Source organism: Stenella coeruleoalba, assembly GCF_951394435.1.
Source record: "Stenella coeruleoalba genome assembly, chromosome: 10".
Lineage (NCBI taxonomy): Eukaryota > Metazoa > Chordata > Mammalia > Artiodactyla > Delphinidae > Stenella > Stenella coeruleoalba.
Window position 1 is genome coordinate 14,989,765 of NC_137156.1, and position 17,075 is coordinate 15,006,839.

The window sequence follows — 17,075 nt, forward strand, 5'->3', positions numbered from 1 at the left end:
CAGAAAACAAACCTATGTCAGATAATTCAAAAGGGGGAATGTAATAGTAGAAAATGTTTTCAAGGTTTTTACAAGAGCTGAAGGACAACCAGGGGAGGAAGGTGAGTAGAAACCATAGTGAGCTGCTACCACCCATAGGGCTAGAGGGACAACGAGAGGGGATGACGTTACTGGGACCTTAGTGCTGATTGCAGCTGCCCACACATGTGCATTGGGATGTTGCAGCTGAGAGCCACGGGTGCTCTTATAAAATATGATTTCAAAGAAATCAAACTAATTATTCAACCAAGTATGTCAGATTTTGCACCCAAACAGTTCAGCCAGTGGCAGCTGAAATTGCAGCATGTCTGCCTGGTAGGAGGTGGGAACATGAAGGGAGGAACTGACTAGTGGGAACTGAAGCCACTGATAAGACACAAAAGAGACCCTTCCTGGCAGAGAGAAACAGGGAAATAATCTGATGTCTCCTTCCCTCTGATCCTCCAATCTCCCACTAGGGCCTCCTGTTGTTAGGACTTAGCTGGAAGCAAGTTGGCCAGGAAGTCAGGAAATGTTGATGAAGGATTCAGCCCCAGTGATACAGGGAAAAGGCATGGGATACATTTGAGAGCAAAGAGGCAAATGACCTGCAGTAAGTTCCTATAAGAACATGCAATCTGGGGCAAACACTAGTGTTAAGTTCTACAAATAGGATACATAGGCAGGAGAATAACAGCATTAAATTATGACGTTAAAATAGACAGTGTTATTTGGTTCACTGTAGTGGTCAACCAAAACAGTTCCTTAGAAATTTCTCAAGAAGTGAAAAAGAAAAAAAAAAAAGAAAATTTTCATAAAGGAGACCCATTTTGCCAGTTAATGGCTAAAACTAACCATTTCCAATGCTCTGGTGTGAAGAGCATTGGCCTTCCCGATTTCCCGGGGTGGCCTTGTTTCAGATTCCTGTGGGCTTCGTTGGTGCTCAGTGCAGTCGCCAGGCCATGTGCTTTGGGATGCTGAGAGCCATGCCTGCAGTTCTAAAACATGATTTCAAACTAGAACTATTTTTTTCAAACAATTTACATCCAACTAGTTTTTCTTTTTACGTTCCTTTGACAAATTTAAACATTAAAAAAATCAAACAAAAAATCTTCCCAATAGTGCACATGAAGGATAGAATATTTGTTGACGTACATAAGAGTCTATTCGGGATTCTTATATTCCTTCTTTTTTAAAGAAATTCTTAATTATGGAATTCTGTGTTGTTTTGCTTTGTTTTATTTTTTTGGGCCGGGAACTTCCTACCCATTATTCTGGGTTACTTCTCCTTGCACAGACAAGGAAGAGTTTATATGACAGACTAAAGGTACAGGAGCATGTGGCAAAAGAGTCTTTGATGTAAGCTCAGAATTTCTAAGCCTTTAGAGAAGGTAATTACTCAGACTTCACACCTACTTGATTTCTTGGGTTGATGTCGCCCTTGCTCTGACAGTGGTTTCAAGCTAGAATCCTAGAAGCTCCTAGAAAGTACAAAGTAGTGTTTGAAGGGTAAAGATAAATGAGAGGCAGGGGTGAGCAAGGGGGAGGAGTGACTGTGCCTTCCACTCCCACCTCAATAGTGGCGTCGTTAATTAGGGTGTGGATATCGTGCTTGACTTCCTAAACCATTCATCCCATTTTCTACTGGTCTCTCATTCTGCACTATGAGAAACTGATGCTAGTTCCCGATTAGTCCTCCAGCCAATCACATAATCTCAAAGTCCCTTTTACTAACTGATTCAGGGGCTCAGGCAGAAGCCAATCAGTGGATGCCATTCCCTGCAGGTATGTGAACGTGGGTGGCTCACTGAGACGAAAGGGAAAGAAACTAATTCCATGTTAAGAGAGAAATTCTCTCTCCCACCAGCTGTGAACAAGGAAAATACTGTAGCCTGGTGCATAGTAGCCATCTGATGACTACTGAGGGATCATTTCTGGGATTAAATAACACTGGCATTGTTAGGGTAGACAGAAGGCAAGAACTGGGTTTTTTATGAAATTATTAAACAACTGACTCAACTAACCCTAAAGCTCACTCTGACATCTGGGTGTCTTTTTACATAAGGTAATAATGTCCCTCTCATTTAAGCCTGTTTGTTGAGTTGCATCTTCAGTTACCTACAGCAGACACCATCACGACTGATATGTTCCACCTTGAAAAACACTGCCTTAGAGAATCTTCTACAAAACTTCACATTTCAGATAGACATTTTGACTAAATGTTTTTACTTTTCTAATTCTAAATAAGAATTCTAATTTTTATGGATTTTAATATACTGAGTTTTCATGTTTAGAAGTCCTTCTCTTGTTTCAAAGGGACCATCTTACTCCAAAGTGTATGGCTGTACAAGTGATCTCTAAAACAAAACTGTGTAGCCGAGAAAGGGTTTTGTTATTGTTTTCCATTTTTACATCTTCTATTTCCTTTTCCCCTCTGTGACACCCCCACTCCTTCCCTTCAGTCCATCATCGCCCTCACTTTGTCCCTGGGCCACCGACGATCCTGGCCAGGTCCTACCTAGGTCTGTGCTCTTTAGATATGTATCTTGCTAATCCTGTACCTTAATCTTCACTATCCATTTAGTCACCCTGTGTTGCACCTGTCAAGTTGGTTGACTGGAATCATTGATGAAATAGTTCATGCTAAGTTCTTCATGGCCAATAATGGCAATAGAAATTTTAATTTGGGACCAAGGTGCCTTGCCTACAACAGAAGATCTGGCTCAGTAAAACGGTTAGTGAAATAAATATGTGATTCCATCCCTAGTATATTTATGGTGGAAGAGGGAGGTTTTAAAATGTTACATCATAACCCTTACAGATGAATCTATAATAGAATCACAGACCCAGTGACCAGACACTGGACATTTTTGAGCCCCCTTTCTCAGGGCTATTTGAATCATAGCATTTACTTAACCATGTACTTCACCTAGCACTAAACCAACCAACCTAGGTGGCAAAGTGTTCATAATTTTTTTAAAAAGGCCTGAGCGCTGGGGACAGGTGTTGGGGAAGCCAACTGTAACGTAGCATGAACACCATCCAACATTCAAAGTGCTGCACACGCATCTCTGCTGGGGCCTGGCAGCCGGCCCTTCCCACCCTCTTTCCACTCTGGGCTGCCTCATGTTTACACAGTGAAAATGAAACTGATGCCAGTGTTAATACAGCATAATTTATAAGCTGAGAAGAGAACTCAGCATGCATTCCCTTTTCAAGTGAAACAGACTGTTATTTTCAGAACCAACTGAAGGGTGGAGACATTTCTTGGAAACCAAGGCAACTGCTGAATTCCCAGATCCTTTCTGCCTCATAGGATTCACCTCTCATGAGGCAGGTAGGACCACCTCACAGAAATGCTCAGTCTGACAAACCTCCTCCTTGAATTACAGGAGGCAGATCTATCTGATAAGGCCAATCTGTCTAGGCTTCAAAAAGTCACTTAGACCTGCAGGACAGCAAAGGGGCTTAGGGGACTTGAGATCCACGACCTTGCTTATGAGAGAAGGCCCATAGCACAGAATCTATGTCTTACCATTAGGTGTGACTTCAGGAATACCACAAAGCCAGACTGTATCTCAGAAGCTGGACACAGGGCATAGGACACTAACCCCCATATCTATGCCTTTCGATTCTATAGAAGTTGCCTGAATCCCTATCATAGCAATTGTCCTTTGTTTCTAATATAGAAACTGAGATTGTTTAACTGAAAACACACACACATTTCCAAATTTTGGGAGCAATCTCAAGGAGGGAAGGAGGGAGGTTGGTAACCAGTGTCAACTCTATCTTGCTGGTACCATCCTAGATTTGGTGCTTAGACCTCTTCAAAACTGGGTCTCTATCTTTTCTCTAGGTCCCACAGTGATTTTACCCTTTTATCCAGTCTCCTAATTCCTGAGTTTATTAAACCTCTTTTAGGCATCTGCCATCTCAGATTTTTCCTATGGGCCTTCCGTGGCTCTCCTTTTGCCTGATTACTGGCTTCTCCAGATCCTAGACTTGAACTGGACTTTGTACAAAGATATCTTCCTTTCCTCCATACCTTGAAATTGTAGGCTTGCTTTTAAGCTCATATTCCTATTTGCCTGCCATTGGAATCATGTGCTGCCACGTTTAGATGCTCAGCTCTTGCCTAGCCCCACGCTATCTGTCTGAATGACAACTAAACACCAGTTTTAATGGAGTATTGAGCCCTAGATCCCCCTTGCGACATGATGGCCAGGGTCAGAATGGGTCAATTATGCTGATTATCCTACTAATCCCCACCATTGGTATTCAATGTAGTGTGAGGATAGGCACTCAGGAATAAAGCAGGAAGGTCCCTAATGCCTGGGAGGAGTATGATAATGACCAACATCACATCCCACTTTGACGGCTTCAATCTTCACAGCTTGAACACACACATATCACCCTATATGACGAACTTGGCCTTGGACACGGATCCAAACTTACATAATTGTTTCTCTACATTTGCATTGCTAAACCACACATACTTCTTTAGAGTACAACATTATATCTCCTATAGACCTGTTAAAGTTTTGAAAGTCTAGAGATAGAAACTGCCAATCCGTTGTTAGTCCATCAGTACCTTATTGGAAATGCTTCATTCAATAATTACTTACTGCTATTATTTCCCAGTGTAATACCAGGATGAGAAAGAATGATACATTTTTACTGTGGAAGAGAAATAAGTAATAAAGAAACAGATTTCTCAGTTAGAGTTTTCTGTTGGTGGAGAGGGTAAGACAAGAAGCTTATATGGAATGAAGGGCTAGGTGTGTGCCTCTGAGATTCACTCAGCTGTAGCATTGCCAGGAAACAAAATAATCCCAAACAGATAAAGGTAAACATAGAGAGTGAAGTCCCAACACTTTGGGGCAAGTGACCATCTCCATATTCCCTATATTTGCCAAATACCCAGCTCCTCCCAACCTCCTTTCTACAAGGAAATCTGTTACCCCAAACCAACATAAGCATGAAGACGTTTGTGTCACGAGTCTTGAAATTAATCCCAGAATCCTATAAAATGTTGTAGTTAGTTAAAGAGAACTATATGAAAACTATCTTGATTTCCCAGGAGACACCAAGTGGAATTAAGGTAATCCCTCTTTTCCATGAGATTTCCAAGAAGAGGCATAGAAAGATTGACAATGTAAGTTCAAAACACATGTAAAATAAAACCACTCTAGGTAATCCATGGCTTAGTTAAGCAAACCTTGTTAAAATAAATAAATTTTTAAAACAAAAACAAAAACACAGAAAGACATGCAGGTACATAATCCTTGTAAATAGCTCTGTTCATATTCTCTTTCGATCTTAACGTCTTACTTCTCCAGCAGTTTTCCTCTGAATCCACCCTTCATTAAGCAAGGGCATCCTGATAGTTCAGGAACTATCCTCCTTGCTTGTCTCCCAGCCACATGGGTTTCCCTGGCTCACTGTTTTGGTGTTACTTCATGATCTCAATGTCCCAAAGGCTCACAATTTTTTGTTTATAAGCCATATGGTGGCAAGAGTCCACAGGCTCTTGTCTAAAATGCTGGACACCACAGGCAGGGGTCCTTTAAGGTAATACTTTAGGTACATGGTGGGTGAATTTAAAAATAAAAGGAGATTTTGCTTTTTTGTTAAATGGTCCAGTTGACAGACCTCAGCAAGACCTCTCTCATCAGCTAAATGAAAAAAATTTGAACAAAACATTTTTCTCTTGGTACCCAACACAAACATAAACTTCAAAATGTCAGACTTCATCTAACAAGTATTCTAGGCCAACACTCTTCTATCGTTACTTAAACCATGGGTACCAAGATCAGAATAACCTTGTCCACTACCTTATAATAGGCAGGTCTGTGTTCTGGCTGCTGTGTATACTTGCCCTTCAAAAAAGCCAAACTTAAAGTTTTTATCCTCTTTTTGGATGGTTTTTAGAAATGTCTATTTGGCCTTTTTAAAGACCTAAGTGAGCATTTAAGTAGAATGATATTTCCGACTCTTCAAAATTATAAATAATATTATATACAAAACCAATACATCTTTACATGACAACAGAATTCTGCTGCATCCAGATACCTTACTAGCCTTAACCATTCAAAACAAATAACTAGGAACCATCTTGCATTCTCACTGGTTTGAGTTTGGGCACACTAATAGAGAGATAATACTTGTTAAGTGCTCTCATGTAGATTATGTGGTCCTAGGCAACAGTCAACAAATCAGAGACAGTTTTCTCTGTCTGGATGTCTTATGCCCTAGATGCCCCCATGTTCACTTCCTTCACATACAAATGAGAAATGTCCTGACTTTTGGGAGTTTTACAAGATTTAACTAGTGAACGTTCAAAAATAAATTTAGACTTACATTAGAAAGAGCCAACTGTAAGTCCCTGCCGGGATGAAAGGCAAACCTGCCCTTCTTTCAGGAACAGTTCCAAAGGCAGAAGTGAAAAGTTTCTCTAATGTGTGACTCATTTATCGGAATTAGTTAATGGCTCATCATTCTTGCTCTTTGCAAATATCTCAGAAGATATTTGGATGCCAAACAGAAGGTTCTAGATATTATCGACTCCCGAACTATCTCTGCTAACAACAATGTAAACATTTATGAGTCCATGATGACACTAGATTCAGAAACAATCATCATCCTCTTTCTCACCATCTCAGAGATTAAATTACATATTTGCAAGACCTTCACCCCAAAACAGCTGGGTGGCATCAAAGACAAAAAGGGTCAGGAGTCTAAAGGAGACTAAAGAGAAATGAGAAGGAAATGTCATGCTTAGTCCCTTACTAGATTTTCTAAAATAAATAAATAGATATATAGATATAGATATAGATGGCGGCATATGTTGATATGATTGGGGAAAACTGAATACGGATTGTTTATTAGCTAATCATGTATAAATGTTTTATTCCTGAGTATGATCATTGCATTTGGTTATGAAGGAGAACGTTCTTGTTTTTAGATAGATGCTGAAGTAGTAACAGATAAAGTGTCATCATGTAGGCAACTAATTTCAAATGACTCAAGAAAAAAAGTACAGATATATGATAGATAGAGAGACAGATATAAAGAAAAGGTGGCAAAATGTTAACAATTGGTGATTTCCAAGACAAGTGTGAAGGTAATGACAAATGGTTGCTCTTAACACTTTTCTTGGAAATTTCTCTGTAGGTTTGAACTTTTTAAAATAAAAAGAGTTAGGGGGAAATTGAAAAACAACCCAGGATGGGAGAGGCAGTGTGTGAAGTAGAGATGAAAAAATATTTGTCATTTGTCAATGATTGACTATGGCGATTTATGGGAAGTTCATCGAACTAGTCTTTCTTCCACTTCCATATATTTTAGAGGTTTCTATAATAATTTTTTTTAAATAGAGCAGGAATATTCCCTCTTCACCCCATCTCTTAGTTTTCCCCCATGCTCTGTTTGGATCAGAGCCCCTCTCCACTTTAAATAGCCGGAAAACCAACAACAATTATAGCCTCATTTTTGTGACAGGGCAGTGGACTCTAAATTGAGGTGATACTTGTGTTGATAGCAACTAAATAATGTCTACAAAAAAGGGCACTGGCTTAACATGATGCTAGGACAGGACAGATGTGAGAACAGCATAATTTAAAAGAAAGCCTTGGTGGAAATAACCCAATGTCCATGGATGGATGGATGAGTGGATAAACAAAATATGGTACATCCATACAATGGAATATTGTTCAGCCTTAAAAAGGAAAGAAATCCTGACACATGCCACAACAAGGATCAACCTTGAAAATGTGCTGAGTGAAATAAGCCAGTCACAAAAGGACAAATACCATATGGTTCTACTTATATGAGGTACTTAGAATAATCAAATTCACGGAGACAGAAAGTAGAAGGGTGGTTGCCAGGGTCTGGGAGTAAGAGGAATGGGGAATTATTGTTTAATGAGATAGAATTTCAGTTTGGGAAGACAAAAAGAGGTCTGGAGATGGACGATGGTGATGGCTACACAGCGATGTGAATGCATTTAAGGCCACTTAGAAATGGTTAAAATGGTAAACATTTTATGTTACATACAGTTTACCACAATAGGAAAGAAGGAAGGAAGGGAGGGAGAGAGGGAGGGAGGGAGGGAGGAAGGAAGGGAGAAAGGAAGCCAGGCACCAGGTCTCTGTCGTTCTGATCTTTGAATGTTGAAGCATCCTTCAATACTTGCAATGTCCATGGGTAACAATGTTGTGTTTCCCATGACTGTGTAAATTTCAGCTACTGGTAGGAATTCTCACATTAACACAGACCCAAACCTGGGTGCCATGAGGATGAGTTTCCTGACAACAGAAGCCTTTCTGAACGTCTGCCCTGAGGGCAGACCCTGCTGTGTAGCCCCACAAAAACCTAGTTCACAGTAGTTGACTTGGGGTGAGGGGAGAGGGGAAGATTTCCTGGTAGTGCTTCTTGTAATGCCTTGTTAGTGCTTGTAATCAACATGGCTAGGATGAAAGAATTCTGGCTTCAGAACAGAAACATCGTGCTTTAAATTAAATCAGACCCCGCTGTGAGCCACTTACTCCCTTTCCTCCCCACAGCCAGGGGAACAATTCAGAGGCTTCTCTGCAGGGTCAGCAGCATGAGTAACCTTCAGTCTTTCCACTTAAAATCGATTCAAGACGATCACACTAGCTTAAATAAAAGTCTCCATCCACTCGTCTTCCCACTCTCTCCATCTCTCTTACCTTCTCCGTTTCTGTCTTGGTCTCTTTCTCACACACACAGACACACATACCCTCACGTTTACTTCTCTTCTGTGTATGTGCCCAAGAGCTGCTAAACCCACCTCCACAGGCATCGCCTCGCCCTTCCACCTGGCTCAGAACTGACAGAGATTTTTCACCTCGTCGCTCGGCTTGCTGCTCTCTGATGAACAGTGAACCAGATGGCCATTCCCCAGTCTCCCAGCATGAGTTTGACTGACAGGGGCCTTTGATAAACCTCTGAAGAATGAAGTCATCTCCAGGTCAGCGCTGCAGCCTGGCCTTTAACACCCCACACAGACCACCATTATCTGCTGAATAGGAGACAAAGGAAATTAGCCCTGGTTCCCTATCATCCCCATTATTTCCAGGCTGATTTAAACAAGGAAGCAATGAGATGCCCTCCACTCCTCCAAAAGGTACAAATGTCAGCTGTTAAAAAATGCAAACAAAAGGCTTTCCTATGTTAATGGCTGGGTTTCTTTGTTAAAGCTGACGAGTGGAAAGTGTATTTAATTCACCGCCTTTGAGAAAAGACTTAACAAGCTTCTAAACAACTTCCTCAACTACCCCTACCTCAGTCTAGCCCATAGGTATTCTTAAGCCTTCAGGTTTCAGCTGGAAAGGAAAGATGGAAGTGAGGCTTCATTTCCAAACACTTTAACAGCAGATAATGAAAGAACCTGGAGAGGTAAGTGAAAGGAGTTTCCTATCATTGTAATCCTACAATTGAAAAAATAGGAAAAGGATCATTCCCCCTTTTCCCAAAACATTTTTCCCCAGCAACTAAATGTTTAAGTGTCTGCAGAGCTAACAATGAGGTGTGGGTACCATGTGCCCCTCTCTATTTGACACTCAGGGAGATTGTTTCTCGTTGCCCCCTGCCACATTGCAAAGGGCAGGTGTGTGTGTGTACTCTAGTTGTTTCTTGCTATGGGTGAGTACCCCAGCTTTAGCTGGAAAATGGAAAATGATGACAGAAGGGCTCATTATTGGGAGGAAATCTGTCTCACAATTCCATAGCTGTTTGCGAATATTAAGGATCATAGCACATTTTCTTTAGGTGACAGCCTGTACTTCTAAGCAGGCAATGCTTGCTGTTGTTATCATCCAGGCTATACTACTTTAAAACTGTTGGTTCTGCAAAAACAGCCAGAAGATTGTAATAAAAGAGCAGGTATCAGAGAAATCATGACAATCCAGATAAATTAATGACTCAATCAACAGACACTTGTTAGACATCAGAGCCAGACAGTGCATTAGGTCCCTCATGTGATACTAATTTGGAGGCATAGTCCCCACAAGGAGTTTACGATCTAGATAAGGAAACACAAGTGAGACGAGACCTCATTCCTAAAGGCCAGGTAGGACCTAGGTAAGTGAAAATATGCAAGAAGCCCCTCCCAGAAAGGAACAGAAGCCTAGAAAAGAAAGAACAAAATGTTGAGGGGTTTCTTTGGAATAGGGAGCACTTCTATGAATGAGGTTGAAAGTAAGAATCAAATTGTTGATGGGCTAGATTGTCTGGATGAAGAATTGACACTTCCTTCCTGTTAGCTAGGGCTGCCATAACAAAACACGGCAGAATGGGTGACTTAAACAACAGAAATTTATTTCTCACAGTTCTGGAGGCTGGAAGCCTACGATCAAGGTGTTTGTAGGTTTGGTTTCTCCTGAGGACTCTCTCCTTGGCCTGCAGATGGCTGCCTTTTCACTGTGACCTCACATGGCCTTTCCTCTGTGTGTGCATCCCTGGTGTCTCTTTCTCTTCTTGTAAGGACCGCAGTCATATTAGATCAGGACCCTACCCTTATGACATCATTTAGTCTTAATGACCGTCTTAAAGGTCCCATCTCTAAGTACCGTCACATCAGGGGGTAGGGCTTCAACATACGAATTAGGGGCAGGGGTTACATAATTCAGTCCATAACACTTTCTTTGCAACAAGAAAACAAGGAAGTGATGAAACAGGGGGATCCACAAGATGAAAAGTTGCTTTAGAACTGCAACTGAATTAGTGAAGAGAGAGAAAAACTAAGAGACAATTTAGGAGGCTATTTCAATAGGCAACAGGTAAAATGTACAGGGCCTGAATTTGATGTTGGCAGTAAAAAGAACTGGAAGCAAAATAAAAGCATTAAGGAAAAATTAATAGGATTTGATGATTGATTAGATATGGAGAGCGAGAGAGAAAAGAGATGGCTTCAGGTTATTAATTCTGAGAGATTGGGGAAATGGTGACCTATGAAATGAGTATGTAGAGGACACTTGTACCACCAAATAGATTGGAAAGACCCTAAGTTCTGCAGTCACACATACTCCTTTAAACATGTAAACTTTGTCACATTTTAAATGTACAACTTTAGCAATTCATTTATCCTTCCTGGGCCTCAATTTCCTCTTGTATGAAGTTGGGGTGATAACACCAACTTCACTGGGTGGTTTACATTTTATGGATGAAAGGATATCACCTAATTCAACTACGACATAGAATTCAAAATTACTCTGGTAGATTAGAGAAGCTTAAATCTGGAACATAGGTATCTTTTGATTTTCATCTTAGTTGGAAGTCTTCTCCCTGACATAAAGAAGCAAATTGAATACAATGTAGTTGGAAGGGCAGGTCAGCCCCTTGATAACATTCAGGCTGTGACCCAGTTCTTTGCAGAATTATAAACAACTGTCACTGTCTTATAAGTCAATTCTTTACAAAACAGAAATGTGGCTCTAAGAGCAATTCAGTGCCCACCTAGCTTTACCAATCCCCAAACCTCACCTATTCATCTCAAAATGCTTGCAGATACTGTAAAAGCCCAGGATATTGGAAAGAGAACTGCCCTGCACTTAAGAGAAAAACGGAAAATTTTAAATAATAATTACACTACATTTCAGATATTAATGTACCTGACACATGGCTAAAATTTTAAAACAAAAACTATAAGGTCTCTGTTTGCAACTGTCTATATATTTTTATATAGATATAATATATAGATATAATTTGTGATATTTTTCTACCTCTAAATGGTATTACCAAATTAATTTATTAAATCCCTTAAAGGAGTTCAAGTTGGCTTAGATATAAATGAGCACTCAGGTAAATTAAGGATTCCTAAAACTCTCAGAAATATAGAATCTAACCCAAATGTGTGTGTGTTTGTTTGTTTTTGCGGTACACGGGCCTCTCACTGTTGTGGCCTCTCCCGTTGCGGAGCACAGGCTCCGGAAGCGCAGGCTCATTGGCCATGGCTCACGGGCCCAGCCGCTCCACAGCATGTGGGATCTTCCCGGCCGGCATGTCCCCTGCATCGGCAGGTGGACTCTCAACCACTGCGCCACCAGGCAAGCCCCCAAATGTGTTTTGAAGTTCACATGAACTAGGATACTCTTTGATAAATAAAGCTAGTTTTAAAATGGTTGGTAAAATTAAAATAGGTATTTCTTCAGCATCATCAGCATTATATATAAGGCATAGATACAATTTTTATCTACCTAGGTTTGCCTCTCAAATAAGCTTATGCTATCTCTACTAGATATTTAAAATTAGAAAACTATAAATCCAACCTAAGAACCAAATGTACAATAAAAATGAACTGCTTGATGCACGTCAAGCACAGCAGTTTAAAAAAAAAAAGGAAGGGAAGAACCATATGCTTAACTTTCTAGAGTCTTTCTTCAGTGATATTTTGATACTTGCCTGCTTTGTCAACAAGAAAAATAACTTAAAATGATGGCTAGCTTTGTTTTGTGTCTCATGAAATTTTCATCAGCAATTCTAGTATAGTTAAGAACATTAAGAACATGTGCATTAAATAGACGTCTGTGGGAGAAAAGTTTATAAGTGAACTTTTCAACAATAATTATGTTTTATAGTACATTTACTTAAAAATAATTTCAAAAATCTTTCTGATAACTTAAAACCTTAAAGCTATACAAAGTAAAATGATGAATATTCATTAAATGTATAGATTATTTCCAAATGAGATAAAACATGAAGAGCTGAACAAAAGTTTATTTATCTACTTTTGGCATCTTGTTTTTATGTGGTATAGAGAACGTAAATATATTGGGTCAGTAATGAACATGAGAAATTGTACTATGAAAATACATATGCCTCTAGAAATTATGAAAGGATGTATTTCCAATTTACTACAGAATTACAGTATGTGGAAGACAGTTCCCAATTGCTTACTTCTTAGTTTTCACTGAGAAGAAAGATTATTGATGGTTAAAAAACTCTAATCCATACATATAAATAAAACTATGACAAATAATAAGGATAAAAAAATGGCCCATGTAGGAAAGGAAGATGTATTTTTGCTAAGGAAAGTTATTAAAGACATATTTAAAGGAAAGAGAATAATTTTGTCCTAAAGTAGAAGGATTGATTGTTGCAGAATGAGGAGAAAACGTATATGACAAAAACTGGATAGATTAAAAACATATAGACAGTTGTGGAAAAGAAATTTTATTTGTGAGTAAGCTAAGATTAAACAGATTTATTTATAGGTTTTTAAAAATGAACCTAAATATCAAAAATACATTGGTACAAAACTAGAATTTGGCTTTCTCTTCGGCTAAAACAACCAACTTTTTTTAGGTTATTGGTCTGCTCTTGATAAGAAACTATTTTAAAAAGTAGGGGGCAGGGGGGTCTTTACCTTTTAAGTAATTTGTGTGGGAAACCAATGTTTCTTGTCTTAAAATAATTTGCTGCTCTTCATATTGTCTTTATCAGGCCTTTGATTACTTGAGAAAACCAAATCTTCTCAACATTAAAGAGCTAAGGGATTTTTGTTTTTAAAAATCATGTAACCTTCTATATTTATCTTTTAAAGTCTTTTATTGTCACTTTGGTTAAATAGGTAATTAAGTATTGTTTTATAATAATCTGTGATGCTATTTAGTCAAATGTCCATACTTTTTCTTTTCTTTTTAACATCTTTATTGTGTATAATTGCTTTACACTGGTGTGTTAGTTTCTGCTTTATAACAAAGTGAATCAGTTATACATATACATATGTCCCCATATCTCTTCCCTCTTGCGTATCCCTCCCTCTCACCCTCCCTATCCCACCCCTCTAGGTGGTCACAAAGTACCGAGCTGATCTCCCTGTGCTATGTGGCTGCTTCCCACTAGCTATCTATTTTGCGTTTGGTAGCGTATATATGTCCATGCCTGATCTCCCTGTGCTATGTGGCTGCTTCCCACTAGCTATCTATTTTGCGTTTGGTAGCGTATATATGTCCATGCCACTCTCTCACTTTGTCCCAGATTAGCCTTCGCCCTTCCTGTATCCTCAAGTCCATTCTCTAGTAGGTCTGTGTCTTTATTCCTGTCTTGCCCCTAGGTTCTTCATGACCATTTTTTTTTTTTTTTTAGATTCCATTTATATGTGTTAGCATAAGGTATTTGTTTTTCTCTTTCTGACTTGATGAGTCTGGCTAATGGTTTATCAATTTTATCTTCTCAAAGTACCAGCTTTTAGTTTTATTGATCTTTGCTATCGTTCCCTTCATTTCTTTTTTATTTATTTCTGATCTGATCTTTATGATTTCTTTCCTTCTGCTAACTTTGGGGTTTTCTTGTTCTTCTTTCTCTAACTGCTTTAGGTGCAAGGTTAGGTTGTTTGAGATGTTTCCTGTTTCTTAAGGTAGGATTGTTTTGCTATAAACTTCCCTCTTAGAATTGCTTTTGCTGCATCCCATAGGTTTTGGGTCATCGTGTTTTCATTGTCATTTGTTTCTAGGTATTTTTTGATTTCCTCCTTAATTCCTTCAGTGATTTCTTGGTTATTAAGTAGTGTATTGTTTAGCCTCCATGTATTTGTATTTTTTACAGATTTTTTCCTGTAATTGATATCTAGTCTCATAGCGTTGTGGTCAGAAAAGATACTTGATGTGATTTCAATTTTCTTAAATTTACCAAGGCTTGATTTGTGACCCAAGATATGATCTCTCCTGGAGAATGTTCCATGAGCACTTGAGAAGAAAGTGTATTCTGTTGTTTTGGGATGGAATGTCCTATAAATATCAATTAAGTCCATCTTGTTTAATGTATCATTTAAAGCTTGTGTTTCCTTGTTTATTTTCATTTTGGATGATCTGTCCATTGATGAAAGTGGGGTGTTAAAGTCCCCTACTATGATTGTGTTACTTTCGATTTCCCATTTTATTGCTGTTAGTATTTGCCTTATGTCCAGCACTGTAGCTCGCTGGTCGTTGAGTGAAGCTGGGTCATGGTGTTGAAATGGAGATCTCTGGGAGATTTCTGCTGTTTGATATTACGTGGAGCTGGGAGGTCTCTTGTGGACCAGTGTCCTGAACTTGGCTCTCCCACCTCAGTGGCACAGCCCTGACGCCGGGCTAGAGCAGCAAGAGCCTGTCATCCACATGGCTCAGAATAAAAGGGATTAAAAAAAGAAAGAAAGAAAGAAAGAAGATAAAATAATGAAAATAAAAAATAATTATTAAAAAAAATTTTTAATAAAAGAAAACAACCAAACCAGAAAACAAATCCACCAATGATATCAACTGCTAAAAACTATACTAAAGAAAAAAATAAATAAAAACCAGAGAGACAGAACCCTATGACAAATGGTAAAAGCAAAACTATACAGACAAAATCACACACAGAAGCATATGCATACACACTCACAAAAAGAGGAAAGGGAAAAATATATATTTATCGTTGTTCCCAAAGTCCACCTCCTCAATTTGGGATGATTCGTTGTCTATTCAGGTATTCCACAGATGCAGGTACATCAAGTTGATTGTGGAGCTTTAATCCGCTGCTCCTGAGGCTGCTGGGAGAGATTTCCCTTTCTCTTCTTTGTTCGCACAGCTCCCGGGGTTCTGCTTTGGATCTGGCCCCGCCTCTGCGTGTAGGTCGCCTGAGGGCGTCTGTTCTTCGCTCAGACAGGACGGGGTTAAAGGAGCCGCTGACTCGGGGGCTCTGGCTCACTCCGGCCGGGAGGAGGGAGGGGCACGGAGTGCGGGGCGGGCCTGCGGCAGCAGAGGCCGGTGGGACGTTGCACCAGCCTGAGGCGCTATGTTTTCTCCCGGGAAAGCTGTCCCTGGATCCCGGCACCCTGGCAGTGGCGGGCTGCACAGGCTCCCGGGAGGGGAGGTGTGGAGAGTGACCTGTGCTCGCCCACAGGCTTCTTGGTGGCGGCAGCAGCGGCCTTAGCGTCTCATGCCCATCTCTGGGGTCCGCGCTGATAGCCGTGGCTCGCGCCCGTCTCTGGAGTTCCTTTAAGCAGCGCTCTGAATCCCCTCTCCTCGTGCACCAGGAAAGAAAGAGGGAAGAAAAAGTCCCTTTCCTCTTCGGCAGCTCCAGACTTTTCCCGGACTCCCGGCTAGCCGCGGTGCACTAACCCCTTCAGGCTGTGTTCACGCCGCGATTCCGGTTCAGACCAAAGCCCGAGCCTCAGCTCCCAGCCCCCGCCCGCCCCGGCGGGTGAGCAGACAAGCCCCTCGAGCTGGTGAGTGCTGGTCGGCACCGATCCTCCGTGCGGGAATCTCTCCGCTTTGTCCTCCGCACCCCTGTGGCTGCGCTCTCCTCCGCTGCTCCAAAGCTTCCCCCCTCCGCCACCCGCAGTCTCCGCCCGCGAAGGGGCTTCCTAGTGTGTGGAAAGCTTTCCTCCTTCACGGCTCCCTCCCACTGGTGCAGGTCCCGTCCCTATTCTTTTGTCTCTGTTTTTCTTGTGCCCTACCCAGGTACTGGGGAGTTTCTTACCTTTTGGGAGGTCTGAAGTCTTCTGCCAGCGTTCAGTAGGTGTTCTGTAGGAGTTGTTCCACGTGTAGATGTATTTCTGATGTATCGGTGGGGAGGAAAGTGACCTCCGCGTCTTACTATTCCGCCATCTTGAAGCCCCTCTTCCTGACAGGAAGCTCCTCTTCCTGCCTTTTATCCCTCCCGTTGCGGAGCACAGGCTCCGGATGCGCAGGCGCAGTGGCCATGGCTCACGGGCCCACCTGCTCCGCGGCACGAACCCGCGTCCCCTGAATCGGTAGGCGGACTCTCAACCACTGCGCCACCAGGGAAGCCCATTTCCATACTTTTTGGCATTTTTGACAACTTCCCCAAATTAAATTCTAAATGAAGTCTTTCTGACCGCGCCTGACTTTGAGATTTCCCAGAGGGCCCCTGGAAAATCTCAAAGAATTTGTCTCTTACCTTGTGAAAAAGAGGTGTAAAACTAATTAGGTTTGGAGGCTTCCCTGGTGGCGCAGTGGTTGAGAGTCCGCCTGCCAATGCAGGGGACAAGGGTTCGTGCCCCGGTCTGGGAAGATCCCACATGCTGCGGAACGGCTGGGCCCGTGAGCCAT

The 17,075-nt window shown here is 41.0% G+C and overlaps 1 long non-coding RNA gene across 1 annotated transcript in view; it reads right to left on the minus strand.

The window, feature by feature from the left end:
- LOC307192557 overlaps window positions 1-16,664 on the minus strand; it is a 98,815-nt gene extending 82,151 nt beyond the window's left edge. Inside the window, exon 1 of the long non-coding RNA XR_013830118.1 lies at window positions 16,483-16,664. This is a non-coding gene — a long non-coding RNA (uncharacterized lncRNA). The remainder of the gene's footprint in view (window positions 1-16,482) is intronic.
- Window positions 16,665-17,075: the final 411 nt, after the last annotated feature.